The sequence below is a fragment of the Hippocampus guttulatus genome, chromosome 6, assembly GCF_054856545.1.
Source record: "Hippocampus guttulatus isolate MCC_2025c chromosome 6, RoL_Hgut_1.0, whole genome shotgun sequence".
In the NCBI taxonomy this organism is placed as follows: Eukaryota; Metazoa; Chordata; class Actinopteri; order Syngnathiformes; family Syngnathidae; genus Hippocampus; species Hippocampus guttulatus.
Genome location: NC_141266.1, coordinates 21,863,095 through 21,884,239, shown reverse-complemented (window position 1 = coordinate 21,884,239; position 21,145 = coordinate 21,863,095). Strand labels below are relative to the sequence as shown.

General features: G+C 45.3%; 1 long non-coding RNA gene across 1 annotated transcript in view; it reads left to right on the top strand.

The window, feature by feature from the left end:
• The window catches only part of LOC147204171 (uncharacterized), a 129,232-nt gene that overhangs the window by 105,775 nt on the left and 2,312 nt on the right, over positions 1–21,145 (top strand). The window lies entirely within an intron of this gene.

Below are 21,145 nucleotides of genomic sequence, written 5' to 3'. Positions count from 1 at the left end.
TGGATGTTGTGGCATTCTCTGAAGCTCACTCGTACCTCAAAATTCTTCTTGGAACACAAAGCGCAAAATGAAGCCAGCAAAACTTCTCGTAAGTTGGTTCTCTCTCTGTAAGCCAAGGTCCCGCTGATCTGATCCTGGGACTGCAACACTACCAGTCAGTCTCCAACCCAGTTGGATACTGTAGCCCTGAAAGTTCCGAACTGTTGTTGCTGCTCGACGTCGAGGCGCGGTTGCGCGGTTGCGCGCTTGTGCGCTTGCGCTCTTGCGGGTGCACGCTCGCTAGCAGCCATCTCCCCTCGCTCCTAACACAGAAAGGTTGAGAAGAGCCATCTTTCATCTCCTCTGCATCATCACAGCGTCTGCATTATTAATGGGCCTGATTACTGTAATCAAAAATTCTTATTTATTTGGAGGAAGGAGGAGGAAGAGCAGGGATGGAGGGCGGCGGCGGCGGCGGCGGCGGCGGCGGCGGGGCCTGCGCAGGCTTCTCTCTCCAGACAAAAAACCTTTTGGTCTCCTGCTTTAATTTTTCAGAAATGGAGATGCCGCAGTGCCCTATCTTCCCCGAGTTCAGAGCTAAGCTAGTTAGGCGCACATAAACATGCAAATACAGAAGCTCTGACATTCAAACTTTTTTTTTTCTCCTTTCCCTCGCAGACTTTGAGCCTCGCCTTGCCGACACTTACGCACACTCATGCCGCACACACGCCCGAAGATAACTGTCAATAATAGCTTCTTCACCAAGACAATCATGCAGACCTTCAGAAGTAGCCGAGGCAGAAAGCGCAGCGTACGCGTCCTTGCCTTTCATCCGCCTTTTTGAGCTTCCTTCCAGCCTCTTCAATGAAATCTGCCTCCTTTGGCCTTCCTCCTCCTCCTTTTCTCTCCTTCCATGCTTCCTCCTCAGCCAGCCTGTCTTAATCTCTCCTGGCGCCGCCATTTGCATGCAAATAGTCCATTAGCGGCTGTGGCAAGAGGAGACGCAGCCAGGAGCTCACCACCAGGTAATCAAGGACAAAAGGAGTGCAGGAAAGGCGGGTGATGAAAAGAAAGATGGAGTGCCGGAGGAAAGGGGGAGAGGAAGGTGGGGGGTGAGGGGCGGGCACCCGAGATCACAGGTGAAATATGGCGGCGTGGCAAGCGGCGCAGAGGAAGGAAAAGGTGAGGCGAGGAGAGGTGACATGCGGAAGCAGGAGGTGATCTTTTGTAATGCAAAAGGTTCGAGTTAAGATTCGAACGAGTGCAGCGCGCTGGGGATCAGAGCAGACTTCAGTGGCGCTTGTCGCCGCGTCTCTCGGCAAGCTTTAACAACTCAAAAGCAAGTCGGCGTTGATTTCATGTTTTATCTGCATTTTTTTCCCCTCCTTTTAAAGCATCTTGCAACAAAATAGCTCGTGACAATGCATTGCCGATAAAAAAGTTGCGGAAAATGCTAGCATCTCAAGTGGTATGCTTTTTTTTTTTCTTCACATGTTCAAACAATTGCCGTGTTTCTTAAAGAGGGGCTTTGAAGTATGAGTGGCTGAACCTCCGAGCGTTTCAAGATACAAGACATCTTTACGAAACAAGTAGCACGAGTAGACAAACCGTGAACAATTTATCCCACCACCCAAAATATAAAAAAGTAAAACCCTTCAAGCTATTAAATGTCAGTCTCCGATGGACTTTAAGCTCAAACTAAAGATAAAATTAGGAGACCTACACGTTGTGCGTGCTTCAAAAACATACTGCAGCTTAATGCTAATGCTAACCCAAAATTGCAAGCGTATACAGTACATGTAACCTTTTGCTTAAGCAATTGCATTCGACCACACTTTTGAGTAGTAGCATATTTTTATCCATTCACCATTCCATTTTGATTAGCTTCCAAAATATTCACTATATCTGTCCTCGGTCATATTCTTTATCATCTGCAAGGAGCTCAGATGAGCTGCGAGGAACTTTCATTGGGCGGATGTTTTTTTTTTTTTTTCATAAACACCACCGTATTCTTTTTGCTTGCAAGAAATATAAGATTTGCACAAAGCAAGGCTGCAATCGGGCAGGGTTCGATTCCAAAGTTGGGGAACTTGGCTTGCTTTGTATCTTGCATATGAGCGTCTGTGTTGCTTGGCGAGCTATTACATGTTGTGTTGGAACATGTCAGGTGTTGTAAACCTCTTACAACACACGTTTGCAGCAGGCAGAATGACAGTAAAGGGGGGGGGGGATCATACAAGACGACATTTTAATTCCCAAATCTGACATTTTTTTTTCAGCTCCTTAATATAAGGCATTTGCACATATTACAATCTTGTCAGTTTACATTAAGGAGTAGGTGAAACATGGCAAATGTGGTTTTAATTCATGACGTCCTAAAAAACAAAACAAAACAAAACAAACAAACAAAAAAAAAGAATCGGCCATCCTCACCTCGCATCCACGTGCACCGATGCATGCGCTAGTTAAACTTCTTATGGGAGAAGAAGCGCATAAGCGTCAAAGGAAATGAGCCTCTCTCCATCGACACCCCCCCTCACCCCCTCCCGCTGCGAAGTTCTTGATTGCGGCCTGTTTGATGTCCTAAACGCGGCGTGCTAAGATTTGCTCTCTGTTCCTCACCGAGCCCCGTTTGAAGCCGTGCTTGAGCGACACCGCATTCGCCTTGCTACACTCTTCCTTAAAATGGCAATTATTCCTCTTTATTTTATTTATTTTATTTATATATTTATAATAATATCTTCCTGAGCTCGTCGCATATGGCGGGGCGGCGGAGGAGGGCGACACGGAGCGCTGACTCGCACCCACACACTTGATTTTAACGAAGCCGTAAATATGCACGCTGCAAATACTTCTCTCTCCTGACTTGAGACAGCCGCTTTACTGTTTCCTCAACGCCTTTTTTTTTTTTTTTTTTTGCCCTCCTCCCTGTCACAAGTATTACTGAAATTACACCTCCCGCAGATATCAGCAGCATGCACCTATTAAGGCTCATACATTACTGTCACGGGTGCTTGGTTGAACCTGCCTCCCCTGCTTCTCCGCGTCTTCATAAGCTTCTGCTGTCAGTTGGGGGAATATAAAAGAGTCTTTCGAGATACAAGGCACCGTAAAGATGTTTATTACCTCCACCAGGGAGGTGATTATTCACTCCGCAGTGTCTTTATGTGCTCGCGGGATCGCGCAGAGGCCAGTGATTGTCATCAGGGACTTCTTTGAAATTTCTTCACACCAACAGCCCAGTCCGGTCTGGAATCACGTTGGTACCGTCCGTTTGTCAAGTCATCCGTTTGATACAGAGAGACGAAATAAGATCTTATTTTTAATTATTATTATTATTTTATTTTTTTTACCAGAGTCTGAAAGAAGTTGTATTTGGAAAAAGCAGGTGAGATAGATAGATAGATAGATAGATTAATAGCCTCTTCACTTTTGCAAAGTGAAGAGGTTGAGAAAGCTGCTGGAACAGAGCGTGAAGGTGGTGGTATGCACGGTGAGCAGAGAGTGAAGATAAGGTGGGGTCATACCAATAAATAAACATTACCATAATTACATAAACATGGCCCAGTGACTTTTTAATTGAATAATTGGAGAAAATCATTTTTTATGTACAACTTTATTCTTGTTGCATGACTTAAAAAACGTATTTTTTTTCATCCAACTTTATCCTCATTATGATTTTTTTTCTTGACCTAAATGTATGTGATCTTTTGATGCGTACTTTAATCTGACTTGAACATCACGCGCTTTGTGCACGCCGAATGTCGAGGTGTCGTGTCAGAGCAGGTTTCACCCAAACCAGATCCAGATTGCGCTTTCGTCTTTATGGGTGGAAAATCCCGTTTAGAATTCTGCCCTTACATCTCAGATCTGGCTCAAGATGAAAACCTCGCCGCCTTTTAACAATTAAGATCGTGATCTCTCCTTTGTGCGAAGTAAGGTCACCGCTCGTCCAGCTTGGAGTCGCGCGCGCACGCACCAGCACACGTTCCACCCGCCGCTTGTGTGTTCTCGTCGCGATGCGCCGCCTGCCACACCAAGCCGGCGTGATGCAAAGGCACGCGCACGGCAAAGCGCGCCGCGCCGAGACGGCGGAGGACACGCTCGACTCGCCCAACTTGGCCTGTGCCCAGCGGTGCACTCCCCTTTTATGACCCATGTTTTATGGTTTATTTAAAAAGTAACAGTCCCTTTATAGGTCATTAAAGTCCAAATAAAAGCCAGCAGACTGCACTGCACTGGAGTGGGGCGCGAGCAGACGCCAGCCACGTTGCAATACATACAAGGGCAAGGCAAAGAGCTTCCGAGGCCAAGACGGGTTGACCTTACTTACGCTTTGCATCGCCTCCCTGGCCCGAAACCGATGAGCTTAGAAGCAGAAAAACGTACAATGCCGAAACAACGTCGGACTGGAAATTCTCAATGACCTTTGAAATTGCATATGCAGGCGATAGCCACTTTCAAGTAAATAATGACGGGCTGGTGGTGAGCACTTACGCCTCGGGGTTCAGATATTTGGCGTCCGAATCTTGGGTCTGGTCTTCCTGTGTGGTGTTTATATGTTCTCCCTGCATTTTAGCGGGTTTCCACCAGGTACAGTTTATGGTGGGTGTTATGTTCTAGAAGTCCCCCAGAGCGAGGAAAATCTGCAAAATAGTGACCGTGTGCTTCATTATTTGTATATTTTCAAAATAGTCATGCATATAAAACCAATATAGTGGTACCTCTACTTACGAATGTCTCTTCATATGAAATTTTCAAGTTACGAAACGCCTCAAAAGGAAAATATTGCCTCTTGTTGTTAAAGACATTTCAAGATACGAAAGGTAAAAAAAATATAGTATGGGCTGCAACTCACAGCTCCGAGTAACCTGAACGCAACATACTTCTAGCTGCTCTGCCATTGGCTATTGCCTAGCATCTTCCTGGCATCCCATTGGCTAAGAGGGACCTCTACCGTATGTGTCGATATGTGGTGTAGATAGCTAAATAGATAGAGATGTGTCTATCCAGCGTCCTCGTCATTCGCCCCTCAGGCGTTTTGATAGTGTTTACGTAAATGTGAATCACCCAGAAAAAGTGTTCGCTCACTATGCTAATGTTTGCGATTCGACATTTTCAAAGGATTGTTAAAAGCCGACAAAAGCAAACGTCCTTGGATCAGTTCTTTACAAAACGCCAGACAAAAACCACCTCTGAGAGAGAACATGAACTAAAGAGGGCAAAAAAATGATGAGGACGATGAGTTCAAAGTTCAATGGCCATCATTTTTCCTTATTATTCTATTCTTTGTTTTTTTCCACAACTCTCATTTATTGCGCAATAATCTAATTGTAACGTGTATTTGTTACAAATTTTGATGCATTTTTATGCTTTCGAAAACATTTATGTCAGAATTTTGGGAGGGCGAGGAACGGATTAGGGCATTTACATGGAAAATGCGTCTCTACTTACAAAATTTTCTAGTTAAGAAATTTCTCTTAGAACCAATTCATTTTGTAAATAGAGGTACCACTGTATATATGCATGTGAGGGCTGAGCGTTACTTTTGTCCTCTCGTTCCACACTGTAGAATCTGCGACGTTGAATATGCGTGTGACTGGATTCTCGTTCTCTTGATGCCGACTCTTGAGGACGATACTTCTGCTAAAACAAGTGTCACATAAAAACCCAAAGAAAAAGCACTGCGCACGAGTTCATATTTTCACGCGTTTGTTTCTAAGATGTGTTTGAACCATTTTCACGGGATTGCTCGCGCTCAATAGCAACCACACTTTGGGTGGCGGATGAATGAATGGAATGAAGCTAATGCATGCGCGTGGACGCCTCGCCACCGCTTTGGATGGTTACACTTTGACCCCTGCGCGGCGGCAAAGTGGCCATGATTAACGCGGCAGAAATGTCAGCGGGGAATAATGGGCGCGGTGTAATTATGCAGCCCATGCGGCCACGGCGAGAGCAGATGAGATGGACGGCCGTCCGTCCAAATGCAGGTTGTCGTTTCGCAAATCGCTTTGATTCTTCGGCAGGACGTCGGTGTCCTCAAGTTCAATATGAGACAGAAAGAAAGATTTGTCGATATCATTTTGAAGTCAATTGTTCGACATGTATGGATATGAATTTTGCGTGTAAGACGTAAAGAGATATTGAGTGTAATCGGGTCCGAAAATAGTATTTATTTAATTTCCTGATCAGTATGTTGAATTGCATGTTGTTGCATTTAATAGTCGTGTTGGCCTATTTTTAAAGGTTAACAGTCGTGAGGGTTAACCAGTTCATGCACCCTGTATGCTAATAACCCGATAAGCTGTCCACTGTAGTCACTGCTGTCCCTGAAAGGGTCAATTGTTCACACGATGGCATCTTTCTCCAAGTTAAAGAGCTCTCGACGTTGACGCTCACGCACTCTCCAGCAATCGACAGGCTACCAAAAGAGGAACCAAGGCAAGTTCCTAAAATGGCAAAGGACAAGACGGAGAAGCGGCGGTCATCGCCGGTGTAGCGATATCATTTCATATCGTCATCAGAGTCAATTACTGAATCAATTAGTCGTGTCGCCGTAGCTTGATCGTATCGTTATTTATTATGAAATGACGGCGGAAGACATGAACCGACACGCGGCACATGGCGGCTTGAATCAGCAGATGCTAACATGCCTTGTGCAAGAACTGTGTGCAGATCACCTCCCACCACACGCAAAATTTGGCGTTGCCGTCATTGATAAAAGCACTTCCCGACGCTCGATAAATCAGTGATATCCAATATCCTATCCAGCTGGCGCATGTATCTCGTGATGCCCTTTTCGTCAAAGTGAGGTGTGAATTCACTTGGACGGAATGTTGATGGGGCGGCCCGGTGATCCATTGGTCGATCTCACAGTGCAGAGGTCGTGGGTTCAATCCCGGCTCCGACCTTCCTGTGTGGAGTTTGCATGTTCTCCCCGGCCCTGCGTGGGTTTTCTCCGGGTACTCCGGTTTCCTCCTACATTCCAAAAACATGCACGGCAGGCTGATTGAACACTCCAAATTGTCCCTCGGTGTGAGTGTGAGCGAGGATGGTTGTTCGTCTTTGTGTGTGCCTTGCCATTGGCTGGCAACCCGTTCAGGGGTTGTCCCCCCGCCTACTGCCCCAAAGACAGCTGGGATAGGCTCCGGCACCCCCCCCCCCCCCCCACCCTCCGGCAACCTTTGTTAGAATAAAGCTGATCGGAAAATGGATGGATGGAATGTTGAAGGTTGGTTTTTCTCCCCGTTCGTCTGTGGCGTGCTGGTGTTGCTATGCTGCCAATGTGGCTGCGTCAAGACATGCACGCGGGAACGTTCACGTGACATCTGGAACTCTATTGTTATTGTTTTTTTGTTTTGTTTTTTTAGGCGATGCCAATAATAGCGTACCGGCCTTCATACCGTGACGATATGGTACCACATGTTGATTAGCTTCTCGTTGACTGGAGGTAACTTCCGCGTGAACAAGACAATAAAAAGTGGCTGCGATTTAGCCTTCTTTACGCTCACGCGTACGTCGCGACTCGCGGGTGAATCACACACGCGTCGTCATATCGGAGACGAGCCGCTCAATAACAACACTTTGTGTGTGTAAACGAGCGGCAAGGCCGAGTGCAAGTTGTGTTGCCCGTGACGTCCTCGCGGCGAAAGGTCTGCGTTATATGTTGGCGTCCTTGACGCCGTATAACCGGGCGCTCGTACAAATCCTCTGTTGCAATATGTGTACGTTTCCTTTGTCTGCAGAAGTCATAAAAGGAAACCGAAAGATGGCGAGGGGGCAGAAAGCTTTTTCGTTGTGCATTCACCTCGCAGAAGCAGCGAGTAATGTCTGAGATTTGTGTGTGCGAGCACGTGTGTGTGTGTGTGTGTGTATGTGCGCGTGCGCGTGGCTCATCCTCAGAAAGGGTGAGGTGGCCTTTGCCCTCCTCTTTTTCACTAGCTCCGTCCGAACGCGCGTGTGAGAGGGGGCACGGCCAGCGAGGCCTCTGTCTTATTAGCGATAATGAGAGAGAGCAAGACACTCTGCCAATTTACATCCGTAATCTGATATTAGTTCCTGCCGCCCACAGTGGATGGGAGCACACACACACACACACACACACACACACACACACACACACACACACACACACACACACACACACACAGAGTGCAGAAGGGTGTGTGAGCAATGGCAGAGGTGCACAAAATCTCCCTCACTCTCAGAGGTGCAATGATTGTATGAATATTGAGGGCTCAACCATAGAAGTGCAATTGTGTAATTTAATCCACTTGTACTTTGCAATCGTCACTTTGCAATGTGAAATGATCCCAAACATTCTCTCTGGACAGTCTTTTATGCCCGCTTTCCTCCTGCCTCACACTTTTTGCTCTGCAGTAGATGTTGACAGGCGGCCCCGGTGGACGTCTGGTTCACGCGTCGGTCTCACAGTGCAGAGGTGCCGGGTTTGATTCCGGCTCCGGCCTTCTTGTGTGGAGTTTGCATGTTCTCCCCGTGCCTGCGTGGGTTTTCTCCGGGTACTCCGGTTTCCTCCCACATTCCAAAAACTTGGTGTGGCAGGTTAATGGAGCACTCTAAATCGTCCCACGGTGTGAGCGCGGATGGTTGTTTGTCTCTGTGTGCCCTGCGATTGGCTGGCAACCGGTTCAGGGTGTCCCCCGCCTACTGCCCGAAGATTGCTGGGATAGACCCGCGACCCTTGTGAGGTTACAGCAGATCAGAAAATGGGATTCTGTTCAATGTTGGCTCGGTATCGGGTGGGACTCGGATCAAGGGTGAGGGAGCGGCAGTCAAAATCCACTCCCGTGTCTGTCGGTCCTCTGCAGTGACAAAATAATCACTTCGAAATCCAGTGAGATGGCGAATAATCCACAATATAATGTGGTATTATTACATAAGTAAAATGAACAAAATCTGCGATGCAGTGAAACCACAAAAGCTGAACCGACATCTCGCGGGCGAAGACGTTGGCCCTTTCTCTTACCTTTCCTTTTAGCCTTGACCCTCGTTGCATTAACCTTACCTGCAGCTCCAAAAGTGTATTTGTGTGTTACTGCATTTTTTTTTCCCTTTCCCTCTCTCGATGTTGCGCATGGCGTCTCCTCGTACCGCCACACACTCTTTCTCACCAATTACCTGTCTGCAGGGCTCCGTCTGTGTTGTGTGATTGAAAGAGGAACCCAAGGATGTGTGTGTGTGTGCGTGCGCGCGCGCTCGCACGCATATGGCAGCTTGTGTGAGAGAATGTGTGTGTGTGTGTGTGTGTGTGTGTGTCTCGGCGTCTCATTCTTCTGTTTCCCCCTCCGGATCTCATGTATAATTTATGAGCTGCCTCATGAATATGCTAATTAGCCGACATGCAGGGAGAGGTGAGAGGGCTTCCCCTGTTCTATTCTTACATCCGTCTGATGAGAGAGCAAAAGAGAAAGGGATGGAGAGGAAAGAGGATGGTGGGTGGGTATTGGAGGAAAGAGGATAAATAAATGAGGGAGGAGGGTGCGGCAGGGCGGGGGCGCTCGACGACAAAGGGCATGATGCTGGAAGAAGAGTGCGCGGAAAACGCATTTATATGAAATCCCCACCGCTCAACAAATACGCATTGTGGCAATATGGGCGCCGGTGAGCCTGGCGTTGTTGCTCAATAATGTGCCGGAGACAAATGAATCACCCATGCTGAGGGGATGCGGGGGGCGAAATTGGAGGCGGCGGTGAGGGGGGGGGGGGGGACCAATGAGATGAAACAAAAGAAAATAGTTGTTCTGTCGATATTTCAGTCGTGATTTTTATTGTTTTTGTCAAGGCGGGTAAGTCGGCGTCAAGACTTGGGCGCCTTGCTGTGTTTTGGGCACCATGATCATTTTCCGACATCCGAATGTAGTTGGAAATGAATATAAGAATGACTTTCATACCAACTGGGACAGGTCACTTCAAAAATGGAGCAGTTAACTTCACAGTGGAGAAGGGGAGACGCGGCGAGAGATGGTGCGCGTGAAAGTCTCTGCCCACAATTCACAGACGGCAAGACAGCAAAGTCACACTCGGGACGGGAAAGTCACACTCGGTTGTCTTTGTAGCAGAAACCCCAACAGCCACGGGGCCAGCCAAACAAGCCGTGATATGGCAGAACCGGTGTCTCTGTTGAGATTATAGGAGCGGACCACACACGATAGGACCAAAACTCTTAAATTCCTGTTTTTCGTTTTGTTTTTGTCTTTATGTGCTGGCTCTGTAACAGATAATCTTTCAAGATGTGAAAACATCCTTATGTGTGTACCAGGCCTAAGTACATAGTGTGAGTACTTTTTTGTTGGAGCTGTCCTTGAATTACCCAAAAAAAAAAAAAGGCTGACAAAAGCAGGATAATCAGATACGTTGCATTGAGGTGGTAGCGAGATTTAGCCAATAGCTAACAAACTAGCCACAAGAGGGAGGAGTAAACATCAAACGCATCGTCTTCAAAGTTGCGTAACATGAAAAAGCTTTTAAAGCACATCAAACCCTGACAGGCAGCTGCGGCAACATCTCGCTCGCCTTTCTTCTCGCTTCTTCTTCTTCTTCTTCAACTGCACTCCTCTATCTGCCGGGCCGCTGCCGCCGCCACCGTCGCCTCGCCTTTTGTCTCGCAATTTTGCTCACAGGATGGGAAATAGTGCATGACATGCTCAGTATCTCCGCGCGTGTGTGTGTGTGTGTGTGTGTGGTGCAGCCCCGTGTGTAGCGAGGGCATTTCAGTCGACAGCTGATGATTCAGCATCTGTCCCCGCGCTTACGTAAGAGACGCGCACATGAGGCCCGAGCGGCCGACTGGCTGACCGAACGGCAAAACGCGCCGGACGGACACGCCGGCGACCCTCCGGCATGCAAATGAGCACGCCAGCCGCCGCGCTGTACTCCAAATCCACCTGTGCGTCTAATGAGAGCCATATCAAACACTTCCTCTTCTTTTCTGCTACTTGCGTTTGCCATGATGGAATAATTGCCCCGCTGGGATTTCAATGAGGGATTCGGGTTAGACCAAGTGGACGTCACGTGGGGGTGTCTGGGCTCAGTCATAGCTTGAGCTGCCTGCCAATCACACACCAAACCCAAAAGTCAAACAAGGATATTCTATATTCGTCATTGCTAATACTGCCGACGAAGCTAAACCAAAATTCCGTTCTGAATCCGTCAATGAATCGATTATAAAAGCAGTTGTTCATTTGATAGACAATTAGTTGGTGAGTCGTGGATTCATTGTCGCATCCCTGCACCTCGTGAAAAAAATCATTCGATGAAACCATTTGGTTCGGTTGAACATTTTACATATAGAATGTCAATTTTTGTGTGTGTACGTGCGTCACGTCTCCCAGGAAACTTTTGCTGATACCCAAGAGGGGGGGAGGAGAAAAAAAACACGATTAAGCCAGTGAGAGAGCAAGAGCGAGTTCGGCACAGGGGCGGACCCGAGTTCATTACGCTCAACTTGGATGGCGGCGGGAGGGAGAAAATGGAGACTGACAAGAATAGCGCCTGTCGGCATGCAAATCGATGCAGTTAGCGAGCCGACCTGCCTCCTTATCAACATACAATGGCAAACACACACACACACACACAAATGCGCATATTTACAACACACAAAAGTGAGTGTTTGGCTGAAGGTTGCACATGCCGGGAGCATGCACAAGCATAGCTTTCGGTGCTTGAAAAGCAGAAGGCAAAAAACAAAAAACAAAAAAACCTAACGGACGACGTGTGCCCTTCAGAGCGCGAGCCTGACGGGGAGATGGACGTCTGGGGTGGGCCCCTCGGAGTCCCGCGGAGGACTCAAGGTCACGCGCTGTAACGGCGAGAGATGCCGTAACGTAGTGGAAAACGCCTGCAACCAGCCCGCGCATGCCCAAGCGTGACACTTTGAGTGGACCCTTTTGAGGAGAAGTGAAAGTAGAGAAAGTAGGCGAGAGCGAGCGAGGTGTCGCCTCTCCTCACTGATCCCCAATGCCGAGGGGGATTTGCATACATTTTTAATCAAAGCAAATTAGATCATAACCAAATTAAAGCGCGCTTTCCAGCCGCCCCCTTTCTCTGTCTGCCTCCTGTTCCATCCTCCCACCTTTCTCCCCATCATTTAATTATAGACGCTAATAGGTAGACCACTGCAGAAACTTCACCAGCATGAAGATAATTGACCAAATAAACGGACGGTGCTTAACACGTGTATGAGGCCAGCAACCGATGTAAGATGGATGCCACAGCTGCCCAACATTAACAGCGATGGTGAGAAGCAAAATGGTGTCACGACTAATGCGGGTATATGTAGAAGCTCGACGATCCATCGTGTTATTGCTCCTGCCAAGAATACATTTTCAAATCAAAAAAATTGTTTACTAGGATTCATCATTGTGTTATTTGCAGTGGCGCCTTGAGATCTTAGTCGAAAAAAAGTCAAATCAGATCATCTTTCGCCGTTGAAATGAAAAAGCCATTCGTCTGTTCCAGTCGCAAAATATATGCTTTTTACTAAGCATCTGTAATATTGTACCGTTTAAAAAAAGAGTAATGACGTAAATAAATAGAGTGTAAAGAACACTTCAACAACAACATTCAACATTCATTCAACAATGCTTGCAGCCATGTATTCTTTATCCTCTGCATAGAGCGAATAATATTGATGCTGTACTAGTGAGCTGAGACATCTAGTAACAGGAACAAGGCCGGCCCGAAAATTGCAAAAATTTGCAAATAATTTACGCCCCGTTATATAATTGCACCGAAAATAATAAATTACAGCATTTTTAAAAATTGGGGGGGGGGGGGGGGAATCAATGATTATTATTATTATTATTATTTGAATAACATTACTACAACTAATACTACTCATAGTAATAATAATAGTCATAACTTTCAGTTTTTGCAAGCTGCATAAGGTTGAAGTTTGTCAGGTGTGAGGGGTGCATAATGCGCTGTCACGAGCTAATCCGGGAGCGTGGTGATGGGCACGATGGCATCTTCCTCCCCTCCTCGTCTTCCTCCCGCATCCTGTATGTGAATGTGTCATGGAGGAGACATCAGGAGGCTGCCTGCTGATTTATTCATGATATGACTTTTAATATCATTTACTGGGACATGGAAGTCTGCATCTTAAATAGGCCTGCAGGCACCTTTGGGTGGCGGCGTGCAGAACGCGCATCCATTTTGTGTGAGTGTGTGTGTTTCGGAGGGTGGGGCAGGGGGGCAGTACGTGTGGAGACATCTCGATTCCTCGTATGTCTTGTCACCGTTTAATATGTGTTTGGTTTTGGGTTGCCAAATGTGTGACGCGTTTTACGTGGGGGATTATGTTTTCGGGAAAACAGCTGCAGGTCGATTTGTCATGGAGAACAGTGGTGCCCTGAGATACAAGTTAAATCTGTTCCGTGATCTCACTTGTGTCTCAGAATCAGGATGCCATTCATATCAAACCTTGCTGTTGTATGCGTGGGTAGAAAGGAGTTACTTTTATTTTATTTTATTATTATTTTTTGTCAATTCCAAGAGGAAACAGGCCATTTCAGAAACATCAGAGGAGCCCTCAGTTGCAAGCTATTAAAACGCACAGACCGAACCATGGACGTAATCAAGAATGTCCCAGTTTGCGGTGCTGATGACATTTCAAGTTCTTGTGGCCATTTGTTTTAACTTCACCTCTGTGTCTTGAAAGGTTGAGCAAGTGGTCAGGTATTGGCTGCTAGCGCTAGCTAGTAACTTGTAGCTAACTCATTCAGCGATGAGCTTCGGCGTATACTCGCTCCACGTAACTTCAGATCTTTTACATTTAGCGTGATTATTTGTGATTGTAGCCCCTCCAATGCAGGGGTCGCTGCTTACAACAATTCGACGTGATTCTTGGTTCCCCATTGATGGAATTTAACAAGCAACAAAACAAACTAGCCCGCTAGCTGGCGATGTTACTCACCTTGCCGTACTAGTCGAGTTAGCTTTGAGTTTGTAGTTCTCCTTTCTGTTGACCAAGCAGGTCTCGCAGGTTTCCCTCGAGGTTCCTCCACGAAACAAAGATGAACATCAGGCCACTTTCTAGCCTTCTAGCCTCTAGCCAGAGAGCGAAGCGCGATCAGAGCACCATGTGCAGCAACGCCACAGTTTTGTATGTGCACACTGCACACGCTGCGTCCATTAACTCATTCAGTACCAGCCAATTCTGGATCAAGTCTGAAAAGCCGTTTAAAAACGTCTTTGGGAGTGAATGAGTTAAGAAACATGTGCGGTGACGTGGGTGAAGCCAGTTGCGAGATGAAGACGCCAGTAAACGGTTAAACGCGCGTCAAGACCAAATGCCGCTGCTCCGAGCCATTTTGAGCGGCGACAGGGCCAAGTGGAGTTTTATTGTATTTATTTATTTATTTCGGGCCCGTGCGCGTCCTGAGCTGAAGGTGGGGGTAAAGATGAGTCTCAAATCTGGAGGCGAAGAACACTCATTTCCACTGTAAAGGATCACACGGCAGTGTGACTGGGGGTGCCTCGTGGATTAAAGAACATTCCCTAAAAAATGGAGCTGAACGCTTAAATGTGCAATTAGTCGGACGTTTATTTTCTCTCCATGTCTCAGTACTTGTAAGAACGTACGCAGATGACTTGAGGCTGTATCGCAAAAGCTGTTCGGCGCACTTAAGCTTTGGCAACTTTTCTATTTTTAACGCCTTTGCATGAGCGGGAGCCTGGAGCTATTTGTTAGCATGCTAGAAGCGGGCTAGTTGGCCTCCCGTTTCAAAGTCGGAGCTAACAAATTTGCTTGGAGTTCATATTAGTGTTTGCGGCTACGTTACGAGAACTTGAAAAATGCGATGCGAGTCAATGGAATGGCTTAAATCACGTCATTTTGGATTTGTGCCTAAACGCTCCATAATAATTTGGAAAAATGAGATGGGGGGAAAAGACACTCTGGGCTGTATCGACATGACCGGGTATCGACGTGTATCGAGGAGACGGGTTGGTCATTTCGAAGGTTATTCAAGAGAAATAAAAGGAGTGAACTAACTGCAGCTAAAATTGAAAAAACGTTTTTGTGAACAAAATCCAGTGCCCTTTTAAAAACTACAACTCGATCTACATATTTATAAAACTAAAAGTAAAACTGCTCAACAAATTGGTGCGACATTTTTTTTAAATCTGAGATGCACGTAAGCTTTTCTATTAGATATTTTTTTCGATTGATTGCAAATCTGTCAATGTTTTTTTTTTCTCTGGCACATCATGTTTTCATCATCATCATAATAATTATAATACAATAAATAATATCTATGCTAATGTTAATGAATTAAGGGCAACAGGTGGACTTTTATTTGAAACATTATAGGTATAAATGACAAAGCATGGTAAAATCTGTGTTGCGCAAGCAAGCTTTTCTTGGTCAAACTTAAAAAAACCAAAACTGAAAATATCTGAAGAACTTGCTCTGCCGAAACAAAAACAAAGACATTTTTGAAATCAGCATTAAAAATACATTCAGGGGATAGGGACACAAAGTCATCTCTGATTAAAATTGGCTGTTGACCAGTTGAATGAAAGTGTAAATTGACATTTACATCAATTAATATCAAACGTGAGCTTTTCAAAGAAAAATAAGGTCCAACAGTCATTTGGGGATCTTCGTTTACTTTATTAGACTTATTGTAGTAATTATTAATAAGAATAGTGTTATCATACTTATTGTGATTTTTCTTTTTTTTAAATCATCTTGACTCGAGAAATGCTCTCTGTGTCTTTGCTCAATAGCTGCATGGGCGGTGAGGAAGGCGAGCCAGGGCCAACCACTGGTAAAAAGTACAACACATTCTCAGTGTGATGTGCAACAGTTGCAGAAAACGTCCAACAAATCTCTTAGAGTTCGGGAAACAAGAATGGAGGCGGTCCAGTGGGAGACATGAACTGCATGCGTGAGTGTGCGCGTGCCTGCGTGCGTGTGTGTGTGTGTGTGTGTGTGCGTGCGTGTGTGTGTGATGTCTGACGGGCGAAAGCGTTGCTGCGTGCCTGCCGGTCCAACGTGCCCGCGAGTCAGCCATCAAACTTTCACGTGGGCACATCAATAATTCAGCACGCTGCATTGTGCAAGTAACGGCGTGCCACTGAGGCTGACGACAAAGCGTGGAGGGGCCGAGGACAGACGGGCAAGACGTCACACGTCTTTTGGAGCTAATTGCTCTCTCTTCTCCACTCGTGCGTGTCCAATTAGAAGCATTCGTAACATTTCAACGCAGTCGCCGTCGTGTTCAAGATCAACTGCACGCGTCACGTTTTGTGTCGTCATTGCGATGTGCTGGAGCTAGCAGGCAAAAAGTGTGTCAGAAAAAGTTCCAGGACCGGCATCACAAACTCTGTGACCCCCGCCTATAAGCCGTCAATCGGATGCTTTTTTTTGTTTTTTGTTTTTTGTTTTTTTTTTGTTTGTTTGGGGTTTTTTTTTTGCTCACTTGCTTTGATATGAGCGCTGTAAGGTGGCAGTGAACTCAGCTCAACTCACTTTGTAACAAGCAGCAGTTTGGCAGAGAGCAAATAAGTCTTCAAAAAGGAGAATTGTTCGAGGTCTTCAGTGCCCTTCCCAGTTGGTCTAAAACTAAATGCGAAACAGACGATTACACCTACAGTGTTGTATTTAAAGCAATCACATAGCTTAGCATTTCAGTCCGCTAGGTTAATGCTAACACTAAATAGCATTCATGTTGTGGCAACAGATTGTACACAAACAATGCAGCAAAATACTCACAGTCATATATTCTTTATCCTCTGGAAAGAATGTCTAATATTAGTGCCGTACCGATGAGCTGTAAGGAAGCAGCTTACGCATCTTTCCTTGGGGAAAGGCCAATTAGCTTCATGTTGATAAACCATGCAAAACAGCATAGATATATGAACAGTTAGCATCAGTACTTGTGGTGTTATTACCTGTGAATCAACACAAATTTGAATACAAACAGTGCTGCAACACATAGACAGACAACATTACAATACTCACAAGCATGTATTCTTTATCCTCCGGAAGAATAACTAACATGACTGCCATATAGAGAAGCTGAGAGAGGAGCCTGGTCTTCTCTACATTATATGAAGGAAATATGCTACTGTTTTTTGGGAAGCCACATATTCCTTTTTTTTCTTCACATTCTTGACTTAGAATGATTTGGCCCACTCGGTGCCATTTTGTCTGCTGAGCGTGTCTTTAGCGGGACGCAGCCTCGTTTGTTGTACTTTGTATGACCAATTCCAAAAGGTCAATAGCGTATTTACTTTGTATTATTGCATTGTGCCTGATGTGCTGTTGGAGGGTGGAGCAATTCTAATGTCACTTTTTGCTCTGGACATGGACAGTGCCAGCAAGGCCTTCCCTGCTTGCCTAAAAAAATGTCAGAAGACATTTACCACCTAAATTTGGATATTTGTTTTGTCAAATGATATTCATTTCTACCCAACAGTCTATTCAGTTCTCTTTTTTTTTTTCAAACGATTTCTCTTGGCTGCCCTGCTTACATTTATGTGGATGCTCACGTTTTTTTTTTTGTTTTTTTTAAAATTCCAATCAGATTTCAGGATCTAGTAGTTGCCATGTCAGGCTAATCTGCCATGGGCCAATACAATTAGTCGCAATCTTCTGATCGGCTATTCGGAGCAAAATTTTATTTCATCATCAGCATCTCTGGCGACTATGTTGTTTATTTATTGCTTATTCCGATTTTCTGCTTTTGTCACAGATCAATATAAATTCAATTCGTGGGTCTTCATTAGGAATGTTTGATCCCATTTTTTAACATATGATACGAGTACTAGTACGAGTATTCATTCTTGAGCACTAACAGTGGCAAGTACCCATACCTCAAGTTTTTTTTCCGATATAGATAATTTCATCGAACACATTGACAAAATATTGCGGCTATATGATGTGTCATACTGCAGTCTAGCACCAACTACTGGCAAGGAGGACTTACTCAAGGTCAGATTTGGTTTTGTCTTGAGTATTGGTGGCTAGTATCGGCAACCTCCATGGTTACTCGATACCTTAAATTAAGGCTGGTATTGGTACTCGCCCATCTCTTGTTTTCATAATTGCAACATGATAAACAAAGTGACGGATTAGGTCAGGTAAGGGCCCAGGTAGCAAATACAACATCTTCCTTTGCTTCCTTTTGCTTCTGCTTATGTAAAAAAAAAAAAAAAAAAAAACCTGGCTTTTTCTTACTGTGTTTTTTTTTTTTTTTTGTCAGCTGATGGAGCACAAACGTACTGCGCGGCGTCAACGCGTGTTTTCTCACACATGCGCACACCCAGACATGGACTTGATGTTGGCGTGCGAGCCTGCGAACGGAGACGACTGACAGGCGAGGCAAAGTGCTGATGGGGGCTGGGGGCTGGGGGGGGGCAACCTTCCTTCATGGAATTCTCAAGCGATGGGAACGTAGTGGATGTGGATGGTTGCATGGGAATAACCCAAATCGAGGAGATTTCACCATCCGGACTGGAAGACCTCCGCCAAGGCCGAGCAATCACAATTTGCATCAACATTTGTGCGGGAATGAAATGATTTCAAAATTCTGTTTTACATCCAGCCAGAAATGATGTGAGTTTAAATGTAAGGGGTTTTTTTTTCTCAATTAATTTTGTTCATCTGATGTTTCAACTCAAAAGGAGGCCCGCCCCGTCACTTTTAATAATAATAATAATAATAATAATAATAATAATAATACATTTTATTTATAAGCGCCTTTCAAGACCCCCAAGGACACTTTACAATAAGTAATAAATACCACTGAAGAGCCCCTGAAAGGCCCTCCGTCCTCGCCCTCCTCCCAATGACTGCCAAGCGACCTTTGGTCACGTGACCTTGCAGAAGCACGGCGGCTGACCTTGGACGGCGGGCCCAGCGCGACCTGCTTGAGGGCGACGCGGCGTCTCCGTGTACGTTGCCTCATCACGCCAATGTGACGAATCTCAAGCAGTGCGTTTTTCGCACCCTCGGTTACTTCAGACGAACTGAGGTCACGCTGGGGTCACGTCCAAGGTCACTGCTCAGGCGATCCAGGAGTTATTTTCCCACCAATGTAATACAGCAAAAATAAATAAATAATAATTAGTATTTTAAATTATTCATTATTCATTAACTTGTGATTTATTTATAAAAATATTTTACACATTGTGATATTTTAATATTCAGGATGAACACTATTTTCTATTTAATATTGCATTCTTAAGATTACCAGGGTTCATTTTTATTTAAGTTTGTAAATATTTAATCATGGAATGTACTTTCGATATGTAGCCGTTGCAATCTCTTGAAAATTTGACCTTTTACTCAAAATTAAGTCAAATGTCTGTTTTGTGAAGACTCATATTTTGGACCAAACTTAATGCATTGTCCTGTGTTACTTTTATGCATTTTTTTTCGGCAACTTGTGAAGCTTTGGTGAACTTTTGCTGGACATTTTCACGCCGGGGTGAACTCATTTTTGTTGCCACTGTGTTGAGACTTACACACACATACACAGAGTATATCATTCTATTACATTTTTTGAAATTATTGTTGTCATAGAGCATTTTGATCATGAAATATTCATGAGTGATTTGTTGCATTTTTACTTCGACATGTCATTCGTGTCGAAGTAAAGTGACGAGAATACTATTCAACTTTTTATGACTTCAAATGTCATAAAACCAAAACAAACAACTGTTGCTCTCCTTGCCCACATGCCTGGGCATCACCGTACCTTAAATACTTCATTTGAATGTTGCTCACAAATCCAATTTTGGCTCGCATCACAAAGCAAAAAATTGACCAAACTCGGAGCAGGTGGGGAGATGAGCCGAAGTGCGCGGCCCAGCGCAGACCTCATCAATATTTCAAGCGGCTCTCAATTCGAGCCAGTGTTCCGGTGAACCGTCGCCGTCCGCGCTGTTCACCTCGGCGGGGGTTCCGACCTGAAAGGGCGCGAGGGGAGTTGATGTGATGTCATTGCCTAAATGTACCGTCATGATGTTATACCACACGTCAGAGTGGTAAGAATTGAATAGGGCCGTCCCCGGGGATGACTGACATGAAATCACGAGCCAACGTTCGTTGTGGTTGTCACGGCGCCCCAGACAAGTGGCTCAACTGCATCGAATTAAAATTAAGCACACAGCCTTGAAAATTAACACCGCAACCTTGCCCGCACGACATATTTATGGGCGTGTCATTCAGGGGCCTGTTCGCTCAAGATTTAAATTGGATTTTCGACAAAAACTAAAACATGTCTCGAGTCTTTGAAATGTCACTTTCAAAAAGTTTGTTTTTAACAGAAGGAATATGACAACACAGGGTTTTCATATCAATACAGTATATTTCATGTCAACCTCTTCAAAGATTGTCCAAAGCTTCTTTAACCAAGGAGTCTCATGTACTTTGCTCCCATTAAATACTTTGCAATTGATTCTACCCTCTGACATTGTAACCAATCGATTCCATCAACGTAACATTTCACCTATCCGTTGGTTAAACGCAGGGACCCGCATCTATAATAAATCCATCCGTACTTCATTTCTGAAGAGGTCAGATTTTTTTTTTTTTGTTTTGAAACAACCCCTTAAGGAAATCTTGTGAGTGCAAATGAAAGGACTGAATGAGAGAAGCTAAAGTGCTATTTCAACGGCGAAATGAAGAGATGGGAAAGAGGCGAGCACTCGCACGCACACACGCACGCTCGCTCGTTCTCTGGGCTTTGCGCCGCCCTCGAACTGGCGGCCGTCGTGGTTAAAGGTGAAACCCAAAGGTCCAACGTAATCGCTTCCCCGGAGAAGAGTCACAATGCACAACGTGGCCTTGAGCTCCTGCCGTGCGCTTCCTCCACCCGAATTCTCAATCAGTTTTGCGATGGCTGCCGGGCAACCTTGGAGATTTCCTCGCTTCCTTTGTCCGATTGTCCTTCCACGCCGCGCTTCACACGGCACAATTGGCACAATTGCAAAAACGCAAGTCAACTCCGCTTCGTTGCAGGGGATGCATTACAAAACAACTCGCCAACGGGGAAAAACCGCAGAGACAGAAAAAAAACATATCGCTGGGCGGAATCCTTGTACAGTGGTACCACGACTTACGAACGTCTCTTCATACGAAATTTTCAAGTTACGAAACGTCTCAATTGGAAAATATTGCCTCTTGTTACGA